The following is a 23,614-nucleotide window of genomic DNA, read 5'->3' on the forward strand; positions in this document are numbered from 1 at the left end:
GAGAATGGTGGAGAAACTTCTAGAATGAGAGAGCCCCAGTTCTTGCCCCAGCTCTGAGACCACCTACGGGTTTGTCCTGGAAGAATGTTACTTTGCCCCTTTGGAGAAAGGTCCTCAGCCTCTACAAGGAGAGGTTAAGTGCCTGGGCTATGGGATGGCAGCCTGCCTTCCAGTCCCCATCTTTACTTTTTATGTGACTTTGGACAGACCCAAGTGAAACCTCAGTTTCCTAGTGTGTAAAATGACTTACTTCCAGAGATGGGGAAAATAGAATGAGAACAGTCACATCGAATATATAGCCCTGTATTCTCTATTAAATAGCACTGTTTGCCTGACACATCCCATGTGTCATAGAGTGAGATATTGTGAGGCTGCCCGTGTGGTTTGTGATGGTGGGGTGGTGTCAGGGATGCTGTCCCAGTGGTGTTTGATAGAGAGCCAGACGTGAGGGACACAGGGGACATGAGCACCTAAGCAGGAGATGAGACTCTGCTGCCTGGCTCCACTGAGCTGGACAACACAGCCCCTGGCGCCCCTTCAAACCAGTGGGTCGCTGTCTCCACGGCTGAGATGACTTCCCCTGAAACCGCAAGAGTAGGCTGGAAAATAAGAGTTGCAGTCAATTAGCTTTTTGTTATGTCTACACGGTATTTGGCAGTCAATTTGATTCTTTTTTCTTCATGGATTTGGCCACATAAAATATCTTGAGGGAGGAGGGCATCTTGAAGGCAGAGGCCACAAGGACAGCATAGCATAGCTGGAGAGGGACAAGCCTTGGAACTGGACTGATTTGTTTGTGAGTCCTGTTTTTTCTGTACCAGCTGGGGACCTTTGGAGATGTTTATTACCAATGTTGAGTTTCAATTTCTTCTTTTGGAAAATACGGGATAATTGATTTTTACCTTCCCAACTTGAGGCACTGTGCATATATTTGATCAAAATAAACTTTCAATAAACAGAAGCTATTACTATTGTAGTTAACAACTGTAGTAAACGATAGAGTCTCATCTTGGGTAGTTATTGCCCATACTGGAAACAAATTCAACCCTTGGATTTCCAATAACATTAACACGGTCCAACAGTGGAAACACAAGATGCTGTCCTGATGTGGACTATTTCATTGTGAAAGATACATTTTGGCTCTTCATCTGACCAGCCTTGTTATGAGAATTATAAAGTTGGTGATGCAAACCACATGATTAATCTCTTCCTCTGAAAAGTTTCAAATAATATAATCCATGCATGAAGATGTTTGAAATGATATCATTTTATCATCCAAATTAGCTTTGCATGAGTTCCTTGGAGAAACCCAAAGAAAAAAGATTCCTTTATTCATTCCAGAGAGACCAGCAGAAAACATTTAGAAATGTCTTTAAATGTCCAACAGAGCTCCATTGTGAGTGGAAAACTGTATGGGCGATAAATAAGCGTTATCCAAATCTCATAAAAACCATAAAGGTAACTGGCAGAAATACTGAACTGGTCATTCACTCGTAAATAAATATATGGCCTTCTTAAACATCCTGGCATATCCTGTTTAGTTGATTCATGGCTGTTCACCAAAGACAAGGATTCCTGCCTTGGAAGATTTAACGCCCTGAGCTATATGTCACTGTCTTGTTAACAGATCTGGAGGTGAGATGAGCTTTGGTTAACTGGTGTTGCTGACACCTGTGTTTAGTTAGCAGATTGGTTAACAATGCCTGGAAATGTGTGAAAATGACCCCCCTCTTTGCATGCTTTGCTCATTCTCTAGAGAAAACCACCTTACTCTAGGGAAATCAATGCCCAGTAAAGCAATACAGAGAAAGTGCAGACTATGCTTTGGAACGAGTCATTCGAACCTGGATTCCATGGCTGATTGCATGGTTTCATCCAGATTTTCTTAGCATTTGCAAATGGGTTCCTGTGAGCACTTGGCAGCTCAGTTTTGGTTTCCTCCTCACTGTCTCTCTCTGGCTCCTTGCTCACCTTTGTGGCTCAGCCACTCCAGAGGGTGAATGTTTATGGTTTGATGAATAGGTTCCTACTTGCATGATATTTCTGACTGATTGGTGGTATCTGCTGGATTACTCTGTGGGGAAGGATTCTGATGCTTTGTCTTGGATCAGTGGGAAAGAGTGCTGTGGTTGATTTGTGATGTCTGCCACAGGTAGAGGACTGGACAGTAGAAGGGTACATGCTATCTATATGTATCCTGGCTATGCATTTTAGATATGACAGGAAAATATATGGTTTGCTAGCCAGCCTCTGGTTTTCTCCTATTTCTATAGTGCAGTGTAGAGATTGGGGTGGTGTGAGGATTAGGTATTATACAAGGGCTCTTTTAAGCATTAAATGGGGGTGCTAACCCCTAAGGTTGGTCATAACTTTCCTTCCAAGGAGTAAGCATCTTTTAATTTCATGGCTGCATGCTCCTTGGAAGGAAAGTTATGACCAACCTAGATAGGATATTCAAAAGCAGAGACATTACTTTGCCAACGAAGGTTCGTCTAGTCAAGTCTATGGTTTTTCCTGTGGTCATGTATGGATGTGAGAGTTGGACTGTGAAGAAGGCTGAGCACCAAAGAATTGATGCTTTTGAACTATGGTGTTGGAGAAGACTCTTGAGAGTCCCTTGGACTGCAAGGAGATCCAACCAGTCCATTCTGAAGGAGATCAGCCCTGGGACTTCTTTGGAAGGAATGATGCTAAAGCTGAAACTCCAGTACTTTGGTCACCTCATGTGAAGAGTTGACTCATTGGAAAAGACTCTGATGCTGGGAGGGATTGGGGGCAGGAGGAGAAGGGGACGACAGAGGATGAGATGGCTGGATGGCATCACTGACTTGATGGATGTGAGTCTGGGTGAATTCCGGGAGTTGGTGATGGACAGGGAGGCCTGGCGTGCTGCGATTCATGGGGTCGCAAAGAGTCGGACACGACTGAGTGACTGATCTGATCTGATCTGAACCCCTAAGGTACTATGTGGCTCTAGTTACCAGGTCTGCAGTGGCTTTTACTCTGAAATCTCAAGCTTGTTTTCCTAGCTTCTTTCCACTGCAAATGTCATACAGCGGTCAGTGAGGAGCAACAAGATGGTGAGGTCAATTTCAAGGATTCAAAGAGAGTAGGGACTTTGAAGATCCCAAAAGGTGTGGTCCCAGTCCCATATATTGAAGACGGGTCAGAAGCAAGGGCGACTAAATGCCAGACATTTTACTCACTATTTCATTTTCCATTCCTAAGGATGCTGTGAGTTAGGTTTCATCAGCCCTTATTTTCTTGGTGTAAAAAGAGGGACTCAGAGAAGCTGAGTTATATTGCTAAGCTGGTGAAAGTGAAAGTCACTCAGTCGTGTCCAACTCTTTGCAACCCATGGACTGTTTAGTCCATGGACTTCTCAGGCCAGAATACTGGAGTGGGTAGCTGTTCCCTTCTCCAGGGGATCTTCCCAACCCAGGGATCGAACCCAGGTCTCCCACATTGCAGGTGAATTCTTTACCAGCTGAGCCACAGGGAAGCCCAAGAATATTGGCATGGGTAGCCTGTCCCTTCTCCAGTGGATCTTCACAACCCAGGAATCGAACTGGGGTCTCCTGCATTGCAGGCAGATTCTTTACCAGCTGAGTTACCAGGGAAGCCCCCCCTGCCCACCACCCTACACAGCTGGTAGTACATGCTAAAGCTGAGAGACAAACCTTGGTCTATGTGATCTCTAGATTTGAGCTCTCTGTTTTTCTAAGTCAACCACTACATTAACCTCTGGGATTTCAGTCTCCAAGAAATGATGACCAAGGATATCCCAGTGCCCAAAGGTGAAGAAGGCAGTAGCAGATGCTAATTTCTTCCTCTACCAAAGCTTTTCATCTCACTTGGTCCTGCCCAGGTCCTGGTATATCCTACCCCTCTCAAAACCCTGCTATGTGCAGGATGGAGTGATTTCCAGGGTGTAGTCCCAAGGCTGTGTTATGCCAAAGGCACTATTTTCGAATACTAATAAATGGCTATTCAATTCAGCCCACCAAATTGTGGAAGAATCACTCCAAGAATATGTGTTCCCTGCTGAGCTGATCTGAGCGCAAGGGACTCTCTTGCTTCGTGGAAATCAGGCTAAGGAAAGGGAGGAGTTGCTGAGAAAGGAGACATTTCTCCTTCTAAAGAGGCCTCAGGGATTAAATTAGTCACCTGTGAGGTCTCCTGTCGGCTGAGTGATAGAATTTCGTCTCCTTGTCAGTGGAGCCAGCAGAACATGATGTGTTAGATATCTGCCTGCTGTTCCCCTGCAGAGAGAAAGAGAACAGAAGATTCTTGCTTCGTACTCTTAGGAGACCAGGGAAGGCAGGGCCAGCCTTCTGAGTCTCTTTCCTTTCTTCTGGGAGTTATGACACAGTTTAACTTCTGTCTGTAAATTCTCTGACAAAGGTGCTCTGACTCTCCAGTTTGCTCTTCATGGAGACAGGAGAAGAGCACAACACTCTCTCCACCCCATACCTTTATGTTAGATAACACATTCCTGTAACAAATACACCTCAGCCTCATGGTGCGACATACTAAAGGCTTATCTCTCTCCCAGGTCATAGTCCAATACAGGTGGAGCTGAGAAGTGAACATCTGTTCCACTCAGTCATTCAGGGATCCAGGCTCTCTCCATCTTTGGGTTTTTCATCCCTTAGGGTCTCAGAGTTCTCCCCTTAATGTCTGGGGAAAAAAGCATGAAAAGTCACATAGCAAATCTACCAGGGGCCAGGCTGGGAAGGGGTGTCTGTCACTGTTGTCTATATTCCATGGACCAGATCTGTCACATGGTCCCATCTCTCTGTTAGGGGAAGCACACTGACTGAAACTGCCCACCCTGACCAGCTGCCATAGTAACCATTTGCCTGGATGGTTTTACAGCAGGAGGTCCTGGTAAGAAACAAAGAACTAATAAGCCACCACCAACTGGAAGAGTTTGGGAAAGGTCAAAAGGAGACACCACAGGTCCGACCACCTCCCAGAATCCTTCTTAATGGCATCCATCTTGGCTGAGCAATGCATGCATCACCAGGAAGGACTCTGAGTCAGAATGATTGGCCAAAGACAACCCAGAAACTAATCCTATCACCATAAAACCTGAGACCGCGAGCCACGAGGCAGAGCAGTTCTGAGTTCCCTTACCCTGCTGCTCTTCACCCGGGTGCTGTTTTCCAATAAAGTCTCTTGCTTTGTCAGCATGTATCTCCTTGGACAGTGCTTTTCTGAGTGTTAGACAAGAGCCCACTCTTGGGGCGCTGGAGGGGGCCCCCCTTCCCACAATATCTCTGCAGGGGACACTGAAAAATATACTCTAGCTTTAGTCCCAAGTGAAAAGGAGGTAGAATTTGGTGAACTCGTGGCATTGCTGTCTCAACCTCCATCTCAGATGGCCAGATCCTCACGTTAAGAGAACAGATTGACAGTAAAAGGAATAGTGCCAACCCAGACGTTATCTGCTTAGTTATTCTTGAATAGGGCAATTTTCCAACTCTCCACTCTAGAGCAGTACTTCTCCAAATGAGGTACACAGTCTCCTGAAGGTTCATGGTGGTTGCCAACGGGCACGTTTCCCCACCAGGTCAACACAGGTTATCGTGTCCATGTGGCAATTTTACCTGAAGTTTTAAGGGAATTTAAAATGTTGAATTTTTACTTCCTTCAAAGGTTTAGACATAAGCATACTTAAGGGAAGTCATGAGATTTCTGATATTCCTCAAGTTAGGAGTCTTACATGTTTAAAACTCCCTTTATGGACCTTAGAGATATTCCTCCTCTTTTCTTTACATTTAGGGGAAGTTGAGGAAACTCCCTGGGAAACATTTGACTCAAGATGTGTCTTTACCTCCTTTCCTCAGTTCGAAGTCACAGGGTTCCAAACTCAATGGGAAAAATGAATTGAGAGTTCACCACAATCTAACGATACTAGAATATTTTCTGAATCAACTATGAGTCAGATACAGTGCTATAGGCTTGTATGTGTTCTGGTTATATATTGCTGGATTGCAAACTACCCTAATACTTACTGGCTCAAACAACCATTTTATTGTCTGATGATTTTGTGGGCCAGGAATTTAGGCAGGGCTTAGCTGGGTGGGTCTTATGCTCTACATGGCTTCAAGATGGCTTTACTCAAATACCTGACACTCGAGCCAGGGAAAACAGGGTTCAGCTGGACACCTTTCCTCTTTATATGGCAGCTCAGGGCTCCAAGAACCAAGTGTTCTAAGAGGGCTGGGTAAAGTTGCAAGGCTTCTCATGACCTCAGAATGCCTGAAACTTCCTCCATATTCTGTGGGTCATGAAAATCAGCTGATTGAAGGTGAAGGCAATTAGACTGCACTTTCAATGGGAAAATTCACCAAGAATTTGCAGCCATCTTTCATGGACCACTGTCTGGATTTTCTCATTTCATCTTCCTAGCATCCCTACAAGGTAGAGATGACTTCTATTCCCATTTTACAGTTGAATCAACTTTATTTACTTGCTCACATATTCATTGTACCTAATAGTCCACATAGTCTCTAAATAGAGTTAGAACTTCCAAAGGCTTAATCTAAGTAATTACTGAATAGGAGAGCACCTTTTTAAAACTTTCTTGTTCTAAGTAACTTAGAACTTAAAATGGTGACCCTAATATTTATAATACCTAACCTTTCAAATACTTTGATGTGCCCCTAACCTTGGATCCCTATAAGAGTTGTGTTTGTTTGTTTAATAGATTATATTATTATTCAAAACATTGGCCTCTCCTCCCCATGGGAGAATTTAAATTTCTACCTTATTGTTTCAGTCTTGGCTATGTGTCAAGTTTGGGGTTGTGTAGCATGATTTCTGGAGAAGGCAATGACAACCCACTCCAGTACTCTTGCCTGGAAAATCCCATGAACAGAGGAGCCTGGTAGGCTGCAGTCCGTGGGGACGCTAAGACACAACTGAGCGACTTCACTTTTACTTTTCACTTTCATGCATTGGAGAAGGAAATGGCAACCCACTCCAGTATTCTTGCCTGGAGAATCCCAGGGATGGGGGAGCCTGGTGGGCTGCCGTCTATGGGGTTGCACAGAGTCGGACACGACTGCAGTGACTTAGTAGCAGCAGCAGCAGCATGACTTCTAAGCAGAAGCTTTCACAGTCATGATGTGGTTCTGCTAGGGTCACTTTTCCTCCACCACAAGATTGACAGTGTCCCAAATGCAGGCTGTAGCCTGCATCACAGAATAAAGATCCCATGAAGCCAAGCCATGTCTAGCCCAAATCAACATGTGAGTCTAGCAAGCCATAACCTTTTCTTGTTACAAGCCAGTGTGATTTGGAAGTTGTTTGTTACTGCATCATAATTTAGCCTAAGCTGACTGGTGCTATTAATTTTCCCATTTTATAGATATGAAATAAGTTGAGAAGAATTAAATAACTTACCCAGGTCTAGGACTTAACCTAAGGTTTTTGATTCCAGATCCTTGATCTTAATTGTCTGTATTTGTTGTTGTTGTTCAGTTGCCAAGTCATGTCCAGATGTGAAGAGCTGACTCATTGAAAAAGACCCTGATGCTGGGAAAGACTGAGAGCAAGAGGAGAAGGGGGCGACAGAGGATGAGATGGTTGGATGGCATCATCGACTCAATGGACATGAGTTTCAGCAAGCTCGGGGAGGTAGTGAAGGACAAGGAAACCTGGTGTGCTGCTGTCCATGGGGTCACAAAGATAAAAAAGAAAATCTTCTATATAACTGGTGGAACGGAGAAGGCAATGGCACCCCACTCCAGTACTCTTGCTTGGAAAATCCCATGGATGGAGGAGCCTGGTAGGCTGCAATCCATGGGGTCGCTAAGAGTCAGACACGACAGAGCGACTTCACTTTCACCTTTCACTTTCATGCATTGGAGAAGGAAATGGCAACCCACTCCTGTGTTCTTGCCTGGAGAATCCCAGGGATGGCTGAGCCTGGTGGGCTGCTGTCTATGGGGTCACACAGAGTCAGACACGACTGAGGCAACTTAGCAGCAACTGGTGGAAAAAACATAACTATATGTGGTGATGAACTCAGACAGGAGAAACCACAGGCTTGAGTTGTGTGTTTGGCTATTGTCTTTGTCAGTTTGGGGCTGCTACAGAAAAAATATCACAGACAGTCTGGCTCAAACAAAACATTTATTTCTCATGGTTTCAGAGGCTGAAAAGTCCAGGATTAAGATGCTAACAGTTCTGATGTCTGGTAAGGCCCCACTTTCTACCTCATAGACAGTTGCCTTCTTGCTCATCCTCACATGAATATGAGATAGAGATAGAAGAGAGAGAGATTAAAGCAAGTTCTGTCAAGTCTTTTCCTTTAAGGGCACCAATCTTATTACAAGGGCTCCACCCTCATGATCTGATTACCTCCCAGAGACTCACTCTCCATAAACCATCACCTTGAGAATTTAAGCTTCACATATGCATTTGGGGGTGACACAAACATGCATTTCATGACAGCTACTTAGTGTGCAGGTTGTCTGATCTTTAGCTCAGAGACAACAACTCATGTGCCAAAGACACCTCTGACTTTCTAGAGAGTCACTAACATGTCTCACGGTTAGGGATGCAGCTGAGTAGTTTATTTTATCACAAGGGGGCAAAACTGTGTAAATATTTTTTGAGCTTCTCATAGTATTTCATAGTATTTACGAGGTAGACACCACTTGGGATGATTTAGCCTTTCCTGGTCTGACATGTTTCTCTGCTCCGTTTTTCTAAATAACAAGAAAAAGAAGGAAAGCAAAATAGAGGCTTAGTTGGTACGTGAATTATAAGGTGTCAAAGGACTGTCTGGAACTTTCTTCTTTTTCAGGAACGTGCACAGGAATTGTGTACAAACACCCTCTACTTCTTAGTCTATGGCTTTACTGGCCAACAGTGGCACAAAAAGAAGAGAAGTCACAGTGGGTTTAGGTGAGAGGACTTCACCTGAAGTGGAGGAGTGTCCTGGCTGGTCACCTAAGTGCTGGATTTCTGGAACCCACTCTGTTTCTCAGCACCATTTCTTCTTTGTTTTGGAGTACTTCCCTTTGCATACTACTCCTAGGCTGTATATGATTTCAGATGATTTTGGCTGCAAGACCCAACTATAAGAGGCTTTATCAACAAGGAATATTCTATTACATTTTTAAAAATTGAGACATAATTGACATATAACACTGTGTTAATTTTAGGTGTGTAACACAATGATTTGATATTTGTGTATATTGTGAAATGATTACCAGAGTAAGTTCAGTTACCATCCATCACTACACAGTTATGTTTTTTCTTATGATAAAAATGTTTAAGCTCTACTTTCTTAGCATCTTTCAAATATACAGTACAGTATCGTTAACTGGATTGACAAGGAATATTTATTAGGTGGCATACCCAGAAGCCGAGATGTAGGGCAGTTGTTGAGTTGCTTAATTTAGTAGCTCTGAGACATTATTAAAGACGCAGGTTCTTACCATCTTTTTGCTCCCTCATCCTCAGATTGTTGATTTGTCTCTACGTAGGTTCCTTTCCTGGTCACCTCGGGGCTCTGTAGTTCTATGTGCAGAAAGCAACATCTTCTAGTGAAAATGGAACTTGCTTCTCCTGTGTTGACTTACAGCAGTTCCTGAGATGGAAATTTGCATACACGGGTGATGCAAATATGAGTGATTGCTCTCAGGAGCAGGTCCTGATGGGCAGGAGTGATGGGCAGGACTGCCCAGTGAGAGAAACTGAGCAGCAGAGGCCTCAGCTAACCCCACAGGGCATCCTGGAGTTGGTTGGATCCTCAGAGTTCCCCAAGTTGAGGCAAGATGCTGCACCTCTATGTGGACTGGTCGCTGGAGGTTAAGGTTGCTGAACCTTGGCCATAGACCTCTTGGAAGGCGCAAGAGTGAGGGCTTCTGCCCTGAAGGGGGGCCTGGGTGACACACCCAGCATCTACTACACATGTCTCATTTCCTAAGCAAAGGTGTGTTTCCCACATGCCCTTTCCTGTTCCCCTGGATGACTTTGCCACTCATATCCATTCTAAACCATTTATTGGTAATGATAATGGAGATGCCACGGTTGCCTTTAACTGAAAATGAGCCACACTCTGGGGATGGCTTGGGTTTCTTCTGAAAGATGTAGCTGCTTTGAAGGTATGTTAGCAAGGAAGGGTGGAATGGCCGTTCAGTGACAATAGAATCTGGTCCACGTAATCCTGAATGTTTATCTGTCTGATTGATGCTGAAAGCAATGGAGGGAATCCCAGATAACAAGGTGTCTAGAAATTTCTGCATCTCTCAGTGCTATGGGCAGAGCATACAAAGATGGGATAAAGGGCTACTTCCCATGGGAAGCACCAAGTTGTGGTTGCACTGGTGATGTAGAAGGAAGGTTTCTCTCCTCTATGTAGTGATCCTGAACAACATGGTGGTGAGGGTTGCCAATCCTCTGCAAAGTGGAAAATCTGCCTATAGTTTATCGTGAGCCCTCCCTATGGGTGGTTTCTCTGTATCTGTGGTTCTGTGTCTTAGAATTCAACCGGTCTTGGATCTTGCAGTGCTGCAGTATTTATAGTTGAAAAGAATCTGCTTATAGGTAGACCCAGCCAGTTCAAACCTGGGTTGTTCAAGGGTCAACTAAGCTAGATTCAAATGGGTCTTGTAGAGGATGGCTGAACACCCCATTGTCCTGGCTCCCTAGGAGTCCAGATGGACCTTAAAACACTAGTAAAACCTCTGCTGTGGACCAGTGTGTTTTTCTTCTCATTATAGCAGCCTCCATCTTAGTTTGAGGTCCCCCAGCACAGACTCTGAGACCAAATGCAAGTGCAAGCCATGTGTGTGGCAACGCAAATGGGGAAGGCGGCCTAAGACACTGGAAGGGGTGACAGAAGATTGTTGGATAAAGTACAGGACCCCAGTTAAGTGTGAATTTCAGATAAATAAGTAATTTTTAAAGTATAAGCATGTCATATACAATATTTTTTAGACGTGAATTTTTTTTTTTTAGGGTATATCCCAAATGTTGCCTGGGGCATACTGATATGAAAAAAATCAGTTTTATCTGAAGTTCAAATTTAACTGGGGGTCCTATAATTTTTATTGAATCTGACAGCCTGAGGTGGCAGCCATTAAAAGATGCATGATCAAGTCAGCTGCTACTGGTGACTGGAGCTGTAGCCACTGAGGGCTCTGGTAACTAGAGCCCCAGAGTTACTGCACCTAGGAGGCCTGGGAGCTGGGGTACACTCACTGCATTAGTGTTTGGTTGAGAGCTGGGTGGGGAGGGAAGCTGGCCCTGTGGTGGTTGTTTCCTGGCTTTGGTGAGCTTCTGTGAGCACAGACAGAGCAGCATCCCTTGTGTGGCTTCTGAGAAAAGCATTAGGCAAAGAGATGCAGGTCCTAATAGCTTGAAGTTAGCTGATGACCGTGACATGGTAAAGTCTAAGGGAATACGAGCAGGGCCCTAGGACCTCAGTTACAGAACTGACGTCCTAGTAATATAAATTATTAGAAGTCAATTGATCTGGGTTAGAATTTTGGTTCCATTAGTGAATATGTGACCTTGGACTTACAGAACTTCCTGCCCCCTTTCTCTTTATCAATAAAATGGGGCTAATGATACTTCATAGGGTTATTGTGGGGATTAAAACACAAAAGTAGATACAATGCCTGGCATCCAGTAGATTTTCAAAAAATATCTGGTCATGAATATATTAAAATGTGTGGGCTTTGAGATCAGACCTGAGTTTGAGTCCTAACCCTATCAGCTACCAGCTGGTCTTGGATAAGCCACATCCCCTCTCTATCTCTTCATCTGGAAAAATCAGGTGACACCCACCTCCTGAAACTCTCTTGAGGTTGGAAAGGTATGAGGTATGTTAAGTGCTGGCATAGAGCAGGCATTTGTGTCCATGAATGTTTGTGCTGTTTTTCCTTAGAAAAGTGTGAGGAGGGTATGAGGTCATCACTAAATGATCCAGGCCAAACTTAGGATGTAACTCTGCCAAAGTCTATTTAAATCCCTGATGGAATGATAGACAGGCACAGGGCTAGAATTTCCGAGGAGGATCTGGGTAGTCATTAGGAATTGTTGTCCTTCTGGGCACAGATCCCCTCCGTCTTTAAGTTATGCATAGACATGTGGCTTGTGTTGGCCAATAAAATGTGAGCAAAGTGAAAGGCACTTCTGTGGGGTGTGGACTGCTTCCATGCTTCAAATGCCTAGCTGAGTAGTTACACTTGAATAGTTCCAGCTGAGATTGGCTGGCTCTCAAAACCTGCGATATTTGCTATCTGCCTCTTTACAGAGTTTGCTGACCCTCACACTAGCCTATCCTCAAATGAGACACATCCCAAGGGATGTCGATGCTGCTGGTCCATGGACAGCCCTTTGTGTAGCAAGACTCTAGGGCAGGGTTTCTCAACCTCAGCACTACAGATATTTGGGGCCAGATTACTCTGGTTTTGGAGGAACTGTCCTGTGCATTATGGGATGTTTAGCATCATCCCTGGCCTACATTAACCAGATGCCAATATTTCCCCCTAAAAATTTGACATCTGAAAATATCTCCCGACATCTCCTGGGTTACAAGTCACCCCAAACTGAGAATCTCTGCCCTGGGGTGTCTGGGGTATGGTCACCAGGCTCATAGTCCTCCGAGGTCTTGGTAACCAGATCTTGGGCAGTAGGGTTGGTCTGTTTCCTGCTGTCTGGACCCAAGAATGATGGAAATGGTACAGAAGCTTGAGCACTGGTCTAGGGCAGGTTATGTCAGGTACTAGGGAAGTGCAGAGGATGCCAAGCAGGAAGAGAGTGAAGTTATGCTTTTCTGCTCAGCTTGGAATTATCTTCTGTTCTGCTTGGATTTTAAAAAATGTTTCTCTGAAAAAGCTGGATAAGATGGGTGGATATATTTGACTAACAAGAAAGTTTAGAGTCTGGAAAAAAAAGGAGTCTAATTGGTGGACTTCTTCACTAACAGCTAAAAGCTTGTCCAGGTGTACCAACTGGCCAGACATTCTAAATTTCCTGATTTTGGCCTGTTCTGCCTGTTCTTTCTCTGACCTTCCATACAGAGCAGGACTGAGTGTCATTTTTATCCAACCCTGTTTTAGGGGCGAGAAAGGGAAAACCAGCACCCAGCCCCTTGCTGTATGTCCTAGGGGAATGCTGACTTAAATGTGCTGGCAAAGCAAACCTTACACTGGATGAATCAGAGGTGGGTGGCCATGCTGTGTTCACTCTCAGAGAGAAACAGCCTGAGTGAGGGTGCTTTGAAATCAGGGTAAAGAATCCTCCACACGTGTCTCAATTTTCACCATTTGCATTTGACCACAAGAAGAAACCCGTGACAATCTGTTTTCTTTTAATATTTTTTTTGCAGGCCTTTGACATGTAATATGATTTATTATTCTATTTATTTTCCTGGTTTGTCTAAAATTACTAAAGCCCTAAAAGACTGTTATTTTGAAACTTCAAACTGCAGAAATGGGTTAAGTTAGGAGGGAAGGTCTTCTTACCTCCCTCCAATCCCACTCTTGGGAACTAACCTCATGACTGTTTTGTCACAACCAGTCCAGATCCCAACAAGATATTCATATATATTTAATGTGCATGTAGAGTGTTTACATGTAAGATCGTAATGCAGTGTGTGGGATAATCCTGCTTTATTTGTTTTCATTGAACGTCAGGGCTAGGATGAGAGGGAACTGAGTAAGGCAGCTAGGGTGCAAAATTTGAGGCACTCACTCCTAGGTGCCCACTGGTACAGGGTCCTGCACTTGTACAACCCTGAAGGTGAGTACTTCCTTAAGTTTTGTGCCCCAGGCATTTCACTCTTAAACACTCTCAGTGTCTTGCAGGTCGTCCCTAGACTGGCCTCACCCTAGCCTTCTCCCTGCTTGTTCTGTCTTTTTCTGTTGTTCAGTCACTCAGTCACATCTAACTCTTTGTAAACTCCATGGACTGCAGCATGCCAGGCTTCCCTGTCCTTCACTGTCTCCTGGAGTTTGCTCAAACTCACGTCCATTGAATTGGTGATGCTGTCCAACCATCTCATCGTCTGTTGCCCTTTTCTTGTTCTGTCCTCAATCTTTCCCAGCATCAGGGTCAACTGCTAACTTTCTCTAGCAGTCAAATAGATCTGCCTCACTTTTTTTTTTTTTAAGTTTTAAAGGAACTAGTTATTCAATTTAATTTCTAGCTACCCAATAAGTGTACAAAAGGAACAGAGTTACTTATTTATACTTTCCTTCACTACCTTTTACAAACTTCTGTGCTGTGCTTCTCAGCACCTTCTTCTTCTTCTTTTAAAAAATCTTTTGGCCATACTACTTGACACGTGGGATCTTGGTTCACTGACGAGGAATCAAACCTGTGGCCCCTGCAGTGAAAGCATTGAGTCTTACCAACTGGACCGCCACTAAAGTCCTGAAACTTCCCTTCCTTATAGGTATTGATCTAAAGCAAATAGGCAGGTATTTCTCCAGCAAAGATGGATTTCTTTGGGATCAGCAGAGAATTGCAATTTGGAGTCTGAACCTCTTCACCCCCTTCTTGAGCTGCCCTGTTAATAAGTTGAGAGGATAATGGTAAACAGTTAGAGAGGCCAAGTAGATTTACATCTGAAAAGTCTCCAAGTTACTTGGGAATAAGGGGTAGAAAAGGTGAGACAAGTGGGTAAGAGATAGCTTTAGGAAGAGGCAGGAAAAGGAGCCTTGGAGTGGGGGAGCAGCTGCTTCTGAGTGAGAATTTGGGAAAAGAAATGTCTAGAGAGGAAAGTTAGCACATGTGATGTAGTGTGATTCATTCTTTGTTGCCCCTTCATGTCCTCTTGGAAGAGCCTTATATTACTCCTCCAGGTTTTCTGGAGTTGAGCTTATGTTGTTTGGGGTGAATCATGGTGCAGATGGTGACTGCAGCCATGAAATTAAAAGACGCTTATTTCTTGGAAGAAAAGTTATGACCAAGCTAGACAGCATATTAAAAAGCAGAGACATTACTTTGCCAACAAAAGTCCATCTACTCAAGTCTATCGTTTTTCCAGTAGTCATGTATGGATGTGAGAGTTGGACTATAAAAAAAGCTAAGCACTGAAGAATGATGCTTTTGAACTGTGGTGTTGGAGAACACTCTTGAGAGTCCCTTGGACTGCAAGGAGATCCAACCAGTCCATCTTAAAGGAAATCAGTCCTGGGTGTTCAGTGGAAGGACTGATGTTGAAGCTGAAACTACAATACTTTGGCCACATGATGCAAAGAGCTGACCCATTTGAAAAGAGCCTGATGCTGGGAAAGGCAGACCCTGATGCTGAAGGCAGGAAGAGAAGGGGATGACAAAGGATAAGATGGTAGGATGGCACCACCAACTCAATGGACATGAGTTTGGGTAAACTCCGGGAGTTGGTGATGGACAGGGAGGCCTGGTGTGCTGTGGTCCATGGGGTCATAAAGAGTCAGACACGACTGAGTGACTGAACTGAACTGAACTGATGATGTAGAACCCAGCCATAAGGTCAATTGGACATAATTGGGTTACAGGTATCTTCTGTGTAGAGCTGGTCTAGAAACACTGGAAGCCAGAAAAAATACTAATTTTTTTGCCTAATCAACTCTCCTTCCAACAGGGAGTAATGAACATACAGGGTCCTAGGCCACTTTGAGAAGTTTTGGGAAGCTATGAACCTACTGAGAATAATGCAGGTGAACAAATACATAGGCAGTTTTGCCAGCAGTATTCAGGGATCCTTGACGCCCAACCTCAGACCCCCTATCAAGAATGCAGAGGAGGGTTCTGCCTAATGCTGTACCCCTAGCAAACCACAACCTTTTTTGCACCAGGGACCATTTTCGTGAAAGACAATCTTTCCATGGACTGAGCGGGGGGCAGGGAGGGGAATGGTTTGGGGATGACTCAAGTGTATTACATTTACTGTGCACTTTATTTCTAACCTAATGCTGCTAATTTGACAGGAGGTACTGGTCCATGTCCTGGAGGCTGGGGACCCCTGCTGTAGCCCCAGCCACCTGCAAATCAAATCATGTTGAAATTGTGCCAAATCAGTGAACCTCACTGTTTCCAAGAGGACCTGGTAGAGGCAGATATGAACTTGAAACCTGAGTATTTAGAATCGTGGTCTCTCCCGCTTTACAACAGGAGGGATATTTGGGAGTTTGGCAGAATTTTCTGACCCAGAAATCTTACAATGGAAGTCTGTCTCTGAAATCCCAGTGGAGACCATTAGTGGAGCGATTTGTAGGCCCTTGCTTTGCTAGGGGTGCCAAGAATTGTTCTGTTTTCAGGAGGCAGCCAGCCATCCAGGACTGGGAAGGGGAAGCAAGGATATTCTAAGCTCCACTGAGTGGTCCCTGGTGGAAGATGAAGAAAAATGAGAATGTGAATCCTTGGTGGCTTAGAGAAGCCTAAAAGACTGGACATTAGGACCAGCCTAGGAAAGAAGTAACAAAAGACTGTAAGTGGGGGAAGCTCACTTTTTTCCCCTCTTCCTCCTTCTCCTTCTTTAAAAGCTATTCCATCCTCACTAGGAAGACTTCCGGACCTTTCTTTCCCATTCTGAAGCCAAGCAAGGGGGATTGCAGGAGAATCCTGGGTCGTCTTAGCTTGAGTTTGCCTTGAAGCAGCAAACCACCACCCTGCCTTGAAAACAATACTGTTATTGCAAGTAGTTTATTTGTAGGGAGCTCCAGGAAACCCTGGATCGGGGGTGGAACAGGGAGGAGGGGAAGGGAAGGCAGCCCCTTAAAGGGTGTCTGTATAGTGAAATATCAGTAGAAAACATGCCCTCAGAGATTCCAGATAAGAGGCTGGGTATTTATTCCCCAGCTCTGGACAGCCATTGATTAAGGAGCTGATCCTGGAGTGTTATTCCTTGTCAATTTCAGCCTACTGCAGGCTTGGGCAAGTGGGCTCCAGTAGTCACGGAAAACCTGCAGGCAAAGGGATTCGGGTGCCAGCAACTGGCAATTGTGTGTACTAAAATAGTAACAGTGTGAGCTTCTCCTCTTCTCCCATTTGTGATTATTAGCAAAGCCTCCAAGGAGCAGAGCTTGTTTGCCGAACTGTGAAAGCTAATAGGCACCCCTGATGGAGCCACTGGACAGAAGAGTGCTGAGAAATTTCGGAGTGAACTTGAGCCAGGAGCCTTGTGCCTGCTTCCAGTCTAGAGATTGCCCATGACAGCAGGGCTTGAAGGGGCCATGGTGTACAGTGGTTGGACAAAGATGGGGCAACTCCAGGACAAGCTCTGTTCTTCACTGCAGTTGGCAGGTGAAGACACCACCTCTTCTTGCAGCTCTGCATGAAAAAGCATGGAGGTCAGAGTCTGAGAAGGAGCTGTAGGACTTGTCCAGGAGGCCACTGGCTCACACAACTGGATGTCCAACATGGAAAAGTCACTGTCACTATGAATCGCTGTTGGTGCCAGAAAGAGACATAGCTACCCTTCTGGGAGAAGTCACTCTTATTGGAGGGGAACAGGGGAAAGCTCAACACAGTCACCTTTGTGGTGGTCACTGTGGGAACAGAGGTGATCAGCATCACTGGAGCCACTGGGAACCAGCAATGCCAGGGATACTTCGCCAGCAATAACATGTAGACATTCAGGTAAGGAGACCACTGCCTCCTCCCTCCCTCTCTCAGGCTTCAACCCTGAAGAAGCCTCTAACAGGGTGGGGATGAGGTCGTCTCTTGCTATTCTTTCCAGTGTTATTGAGATACAATTGACGTAAAACATAAGTCAAATATACAATACAAGGATTTTTTGTGCTTGTACTGTGAAAATGATCAGCACAATAAGCTGTTAACATCCACCCTTTCACATAGTTACATTTTTTTTTTTTGGCTTGTGTTGGGAACTTTTAAGATGGACTCTTTCAGCAGTTTTCAAATATACAAAATTTTATATATTTTAGCTATAGCACTGTTAGCTATAGACATGATGTATATTATATCCCCAGGACTTATTTATCTTATAACTGTAAGTTTGACTACTTTCACTCAGTTCTTCCAGCCCGATTCCCCACCTCCTGATGTTAGAAACCATAAATTTGACCTCTGTTTCTTATAAGTATTTTTTCATATTGAAGTTTTTGTTTTTGTTCTTCTGTGTGTTTTTGTTTTTTAAAGTATTGTGTTAGTTGTACAGCAAAGTGATTCAATTATATATATATAGATTTCACATGTAAATGAGATCACTGTGTATTCGTCTCTCTCTGTCTGACTTATTTCTCAGTGCCCTCAAGGTTCATCTATATTTCCATTTTTAAGTTGGATTACTTATATTTTTGCTGTTAAGTTGTTAGAGTTCTTTATCTATTTTGTGTAATAACTGTTTGTTTCATCTGTGATTAGCAAGTATTTTCTCCCATTGTATAGACTGCCACTTCATTTTGTTGGTGGTTTCTTTTGCTGTGCAGCAGTGTTTAGTTTGATGTGGCCCCTACTTGTTTATCTACTTATGTAATTAATTTTATTTATTTATTTTTGCCTGCTCTGGGTCTTCACTGCTGCACGTGGGCTTTTCTCTAGTTGTTGCGGCGGGGGCTACTCTAGTTGTGGTGCCCAGGGTTCTCATTGTGGTGGCTTCTCTTGTTGCAGAGTGCACACGCTCTAGGGTGCCTGGGCTTCAGTAGTTGCTGCTCCCAGGCTCTAGGGCACAGGTTCAGTACTTGTGGCGCATGGGTTTAGTTGCTCCATGGCATGTGGGATCCTCCCACATCAGAATCCCACCCATGTCTCCTGCATTAGCAGAAGGATTCTTTACCACTGAGCCACCAGGGAAGCCCCTCACTTGTTTATTTTTTGTTGCTTGTGCTTTAGGTGTCATATCCAAAAAAATCATTGACAAGACCCATGTCAGGAAGCTTTTTTCCTATGTTTTATTTTAGGAGTTTTACAGTTTGGGGTTTTACTTTTAAATCTTTAATTCATTTTAAGATAATTTTTGTGAGTGCTTTAAGGGATTTAGTGTCACTCTTTTGCATGTGAATATTTGATTTTCCCTGAATTTATGTTAGGAATGAAGAGACTGCTTTTTCTCCACGTTTTTTTCTTGGTTTCCTTGTCAAATGCTAATTGTCCATAAATACACAAGATTATGTTTGGGCTCTTGATTCTGTTCCATTGATCTACATGTCTATTTTTATGCCCATACCATACTCTTTTGATTATAATAGCTTTGCAGTATAGTTAAAAACCAGGACATGTAATGACTCTAGCTTTGTTCTTCTTAGGATTTCTTTGGCTATTCCTAGTCTGTTGTGGTTCCATACAAACTTCAAGATTGTTTTTTCTATTTGGTGAAAGAAATCATTGGAATCTCATAAGGATTGTATTAAATCTACAGATGGCTTGGGGTAGTATGGATATTTTAGAAATACTAATTCTTCCATTCCTTGAACAGAGATATCATTCCATTTATTTGAGTCACCTTCAATTGCTTTCTTAAGTTTTTTATAACTTGTAGTGTAGAGATCTTTCACCTCCTTGATGAAATTTATTCCTGAGTATCTTTTAATGCTATTGTAAATGGGATTGAGATGGTTTTAAAAGAAGACCCCATGCATTCCCAACTTTAGGCAGCTGGGGGCCACAGTACTGGCCTGCGTTTAATCTCTGAATTGTGCTTAAGGGTAAATTTTTTAAATGAAGAATGAGAAGAGTAGAAAAATTAAACGTGGTAGAACCTTCAGTGGAATACTATATGGTAATGAGAGTGAACTATAACAACACAGCAATAAAACAAAATGTTGAGTGGGTAAAGCGAGATGCATGAGTATATACACACTATTGGATTCCATTCACGTGAAATTCCAAAAGCAGCAAAATAAAGCTGTGGTTCCGGAAGGTAAGATAGTGGCTATCGGGTGTAGAATACTGAATTATAGCAAAGGGGCACAGAAAGGGTTCTAAGATTTTGGTCTTGTTTCATTTCTTGGTCTGAATAGAGTTAACACAGATGTGTTCATCGTATGCAAATTCATTGAGCTGTACAGTTGTGATCTGTGTACTTTTCTGTATGTCTTTTATACTTCAATACACTTACTCAGTTTTTAAAATGTTGAACAAAAATACTAAATATTATATCTTGGAATGAACTGTTCTGGTAACCAGACATAACTGAAAAGTTCCGGAATTGGACCATGTTGTCATCAAGGGAGCTATAAACCTAAAGGAAAATGGGAACTCAGCCGAGCAGAGACGGGGGCAGTAAACTCCATACTGTGGATCCAGGGATGACAAATAACCTTTTGCTTCAACAAAAACTTCAGGGATCAAAAGCAAAGAAAGGAGAGGGATATAAAGAAGTCTGTTTTGTAATGACACTTCCCCAAAAGCTGTGATTTTTTTGATAAATTAATGAAGGATCGCAAGTGTTTGGCAACAGCATTTCCAAGACTGTTCTCAAGAGAAAAAGTTGCAGAATAAAAGGATTTTTTTTCCAGCAAACTCCAGCTTTGGGACGCCTGACAGGCACTGGCAGCCATGCTGCCCAACACATAGAAGGGACTCATTGGCTTCTTCAAGCTTGCCATAAAATTTTGTGATGAACCACTGTGGCTGCAATTAGATCAAATAAAAGCAATGTGTTAAAAGCACAGCAATGGGACGTCATGCCCATAGCATTAATAAGCATGTTCCAAATCTCACTCTTGCAGTAAGCTTAATAGAGGTGGCATAGAACTGACATGTACTGGTTTGTGGGGTCATCCTGAGTTTGCCAAGGATTGAGGGAGGGGTACTAGAATGACACAGCTCATTTTTTTCAGGTCTTCCTCTATGTCAGACTCTGTGCTAACTGCTTGGCAGCAATACTAAAGAAGTGGATTGTATGAGTCCCATTTTAAGCTGAAGAAACTGAGGTCTTAAGAAGTTAGGAGAATTGATAAAAGGTTAATAAACAATTAACTAGGGCCTGTGTCTACCGGAATCCATGGTTCACCTGCTTTTTAACTTTTAATTTTTCTAAGTTTTTTTACATACAGGAAGTTACATACATTTTAAGTGAGCATGATGAGTTGTTATGTCCCTGTACATCTATGCAACCACCACCCAGATCAAGATAGGGAAAATCTCCATCATTCCAGAAAGTTCTCTAATGCCTCTTTTTAGTCATCACCCCCAAAGAAAGTACCGTTCTAATGTCTATTGCCATATATTAGTTATACCTATTCTTGAACTTCATAAATGGCATTGTATTACATGTACTATTTTGTGAATCTGGGACAAGGGTACAGGCTGCAGGATTGAAGACAAGCTCTGTTATTATTTAAATACATCTTTTCGGTCTTTTCCTTTTAACTTGAGCCTCAGTTTTACCTGTTGTGAAAGGGGTTCATTCATATAGCTTACCCCATAAGGTTTTTGGGAGAAGCAAAGGTGGGACATCATGTGGGTGGGGCTTAAAGACAGATATTTTGTTAGCTCCACCCACTCCCCCAATAATTCTAAGCAGGTGTTCCTAATCAAATTGACTTGATACAAAGAAGGGAGGGTTCTAAAGTTGTGCCTAAAAGAAAAATTGCTAATAGTTAAAATTGTCTTAGGAAATTCTCTGGGAAGGGACTTCAATGGAGAGGACAGCTTTGTCTCTATGAATGGGATGGCTTGCTATGTCCTCACCAAGACAGGGATGAAGGAGGTGGACATCAGGTCTACCTCAGTACAGGGAGAGAGTCACTGAAGGGAGCACAGGGGAATTGGGACTGGCTGAGGGGTACCCATCCGATGTCACAGGCAGGATCTGACCCCAGGCCATCTGGCCCTGGAGCCTGGGTCCTTAACTACACTACTACGTGGTTCAATGGGGAAGAGGGCCTCCAGCATCGTCAACTGACAAGGCAGTGCCTGGGGTAAAGCAGTGTTAGGAGTGTCAGTCTGGATTTAGCCTACTCACTGGTTGAAGACAGCAGAAGATAGAGCACAACCATCCCCCCCAGCCCAGCTTCCAATCATCACTGGCCCCTAGGGCAGGACCAGAGCAGGTCACTTATTGATAAATCAATTCAGCCACCAGCCTTGGTCTGAGCTGCTCATGAGTCAGAGAGGCTGGATGCTTTGAGTTTTCTTTGTTTCTTTTCTTTCTTGGTTGTAGGTGAAGAGGTGATAGAACAGCCCCAAACAACACCCTAGGATGAATAAAAGGTCTGGATTATCCTCAACCTGGAATTCAACAGGGGGCTACCTGGGGCAGAAGGGACTTGCTCAGACATGTCTGCACATCTTCAAGGGCTTGGGAAAAAGGATGCAGGATTCCTGGCTCCTCTCCAGACTTTACAGCCACTTCCTCTTCTCCTGTTCTCCCACTGTTAAATGTGGATCTCTTTCCAGAATGCTCTAAGCCTTTTTTAAAGGCAGCAAAGCTCTGTTTCTGCTTTGGCTATTACCTTTGAGAAACGACTAGCACATTGCCAAACAACTACTTACTGGCCTTGAACCTGTACTCTAGACTGACCTCTGGCTAAATGATGGCTATCAGGAAGGACCTTCCTTCCTAAGACTTGCAAGCTGCTTCAGACTTGGCCATGAAAGTGCATATTGGCATTTGTTCTGTCTTTTTCCCCTTTCCCTCACCATCCCTCTCCTGGACTCTGTCAGCACCCCAACCTGGATTTCAGTTCATTCATCCAGTGAGTCTGTCACAGACCTTGATGGTGCCCTGCTTACATCTGTCTCAGGTGACCAAGTGGTTTCCTTCAGTCATCATCACCTGAGGGCTTTCTCTGGCTGCTCAGGCTAGCTTAGCCCCTAGGATAGGACATTCCAGAAGTTACAGGATATCATTGCTACTCCCCTCCCCAAGTCCCCAGTAGCCAATGCCTGGTGGAAGGTGGTGGATAAATGCCCCAGCTCCCTTGCCCAACTGTTGGAGTAACCCCAAAGTGTGTTCTACACCATGTGCCCTGGAGCATACATGTGAATGTAACAATGGAATGACTTAAAAAATTGTCAGTTGTAAGTGTTCTGCTGCATGTAATGAGCTACTTTAAATTGGTGCTCAGTGAGGTTTAGGCTGGGCTGTGAATTGCAAGACAAGCCAGATGGATAAAGATAAGGCAGGGGGAGATCACAGGCAGAGGGAAGAAAGTAAGACCAAAAACATGGGGATGGGGAACTATGTCAGAGTGTTAGTAATGCAGTGGTTTTGATCGGAACAGTGACTAAGGGTAGTGCCTGATACAGAAGGCAGACTTGACTAGGGATACCAACCTGGCCCCAGGGATTAGTGCAGGTTTCTCTGAGGAAGTAAGAAGGAAACCTAAATCTGGAGAATCATAAGGATTAGTAGAGGACTGGGAAGGAAAAAGAACCTTCCAGGCAGAAGAACATCATGTGCAAAGGCCCTGAAGTTGGAGATATCATGATACATGCTGACTGAAGGAAATCAGGGGTAGAGAGCTCAAGATGAGGCTGGAGGGGTAGTGTGCTAGATTGTGTTACAGTTGAACAAATATTCGCTCAGCAGCTCTCTGTCCCATTAGGTACGAGGATACTTTCTATTGACTTGAGACCGGGCCTTGTGACTTGCTTTAGTCAATGGAATGTGAGCAACCAGGACTTAAGAAGAGACCTTAAGTGTGTTTGAGCAGTTGGACTTGGCTTCTAGCATTTCTAGATGCAG

At 43.8% G+C, this 23,614-nt stretch overlaps 1 long non-coding RNA gene across 1 annotated transcript in view; it reads left to right on the forward strand.

Moving 5' to 3' along the window:
- The window catches only part of LOC133235671 (uncharacterized), a 34,450-nt gene that overhangs the window by 1,791 nt on the left and 9,045 nt on the right, over window positions 1–23,614 (forward strand). Inside the window, exons 2-3 of the long non-coding RNA XR_009732618.1 lie at window positions 16,278–16,447; window positions 17,021–17,598. This is a non-coding gene — a long non-coding RNA (uncharacterized LOC133235671). The remainder of the gene's footprint in view (window positions 1–16,277; window positions 16,448–17,020; window positions 17,599–23,614) is intronic.

The sequence above is a fragment of the Bos javanicus genome, chromosome 22, assembly GCF_032452875.1.
Source record: "Bos javanicus breed banteng chromosome 22, ARS-OSU_banteng_1.0, whole genome shotgun sequence".
Lineage (NCBI taxonomy): Eukaryota > Metazoa > Chordata > Mammalia > Artiodactyla > Bovidae > Bos > Bos javanicus.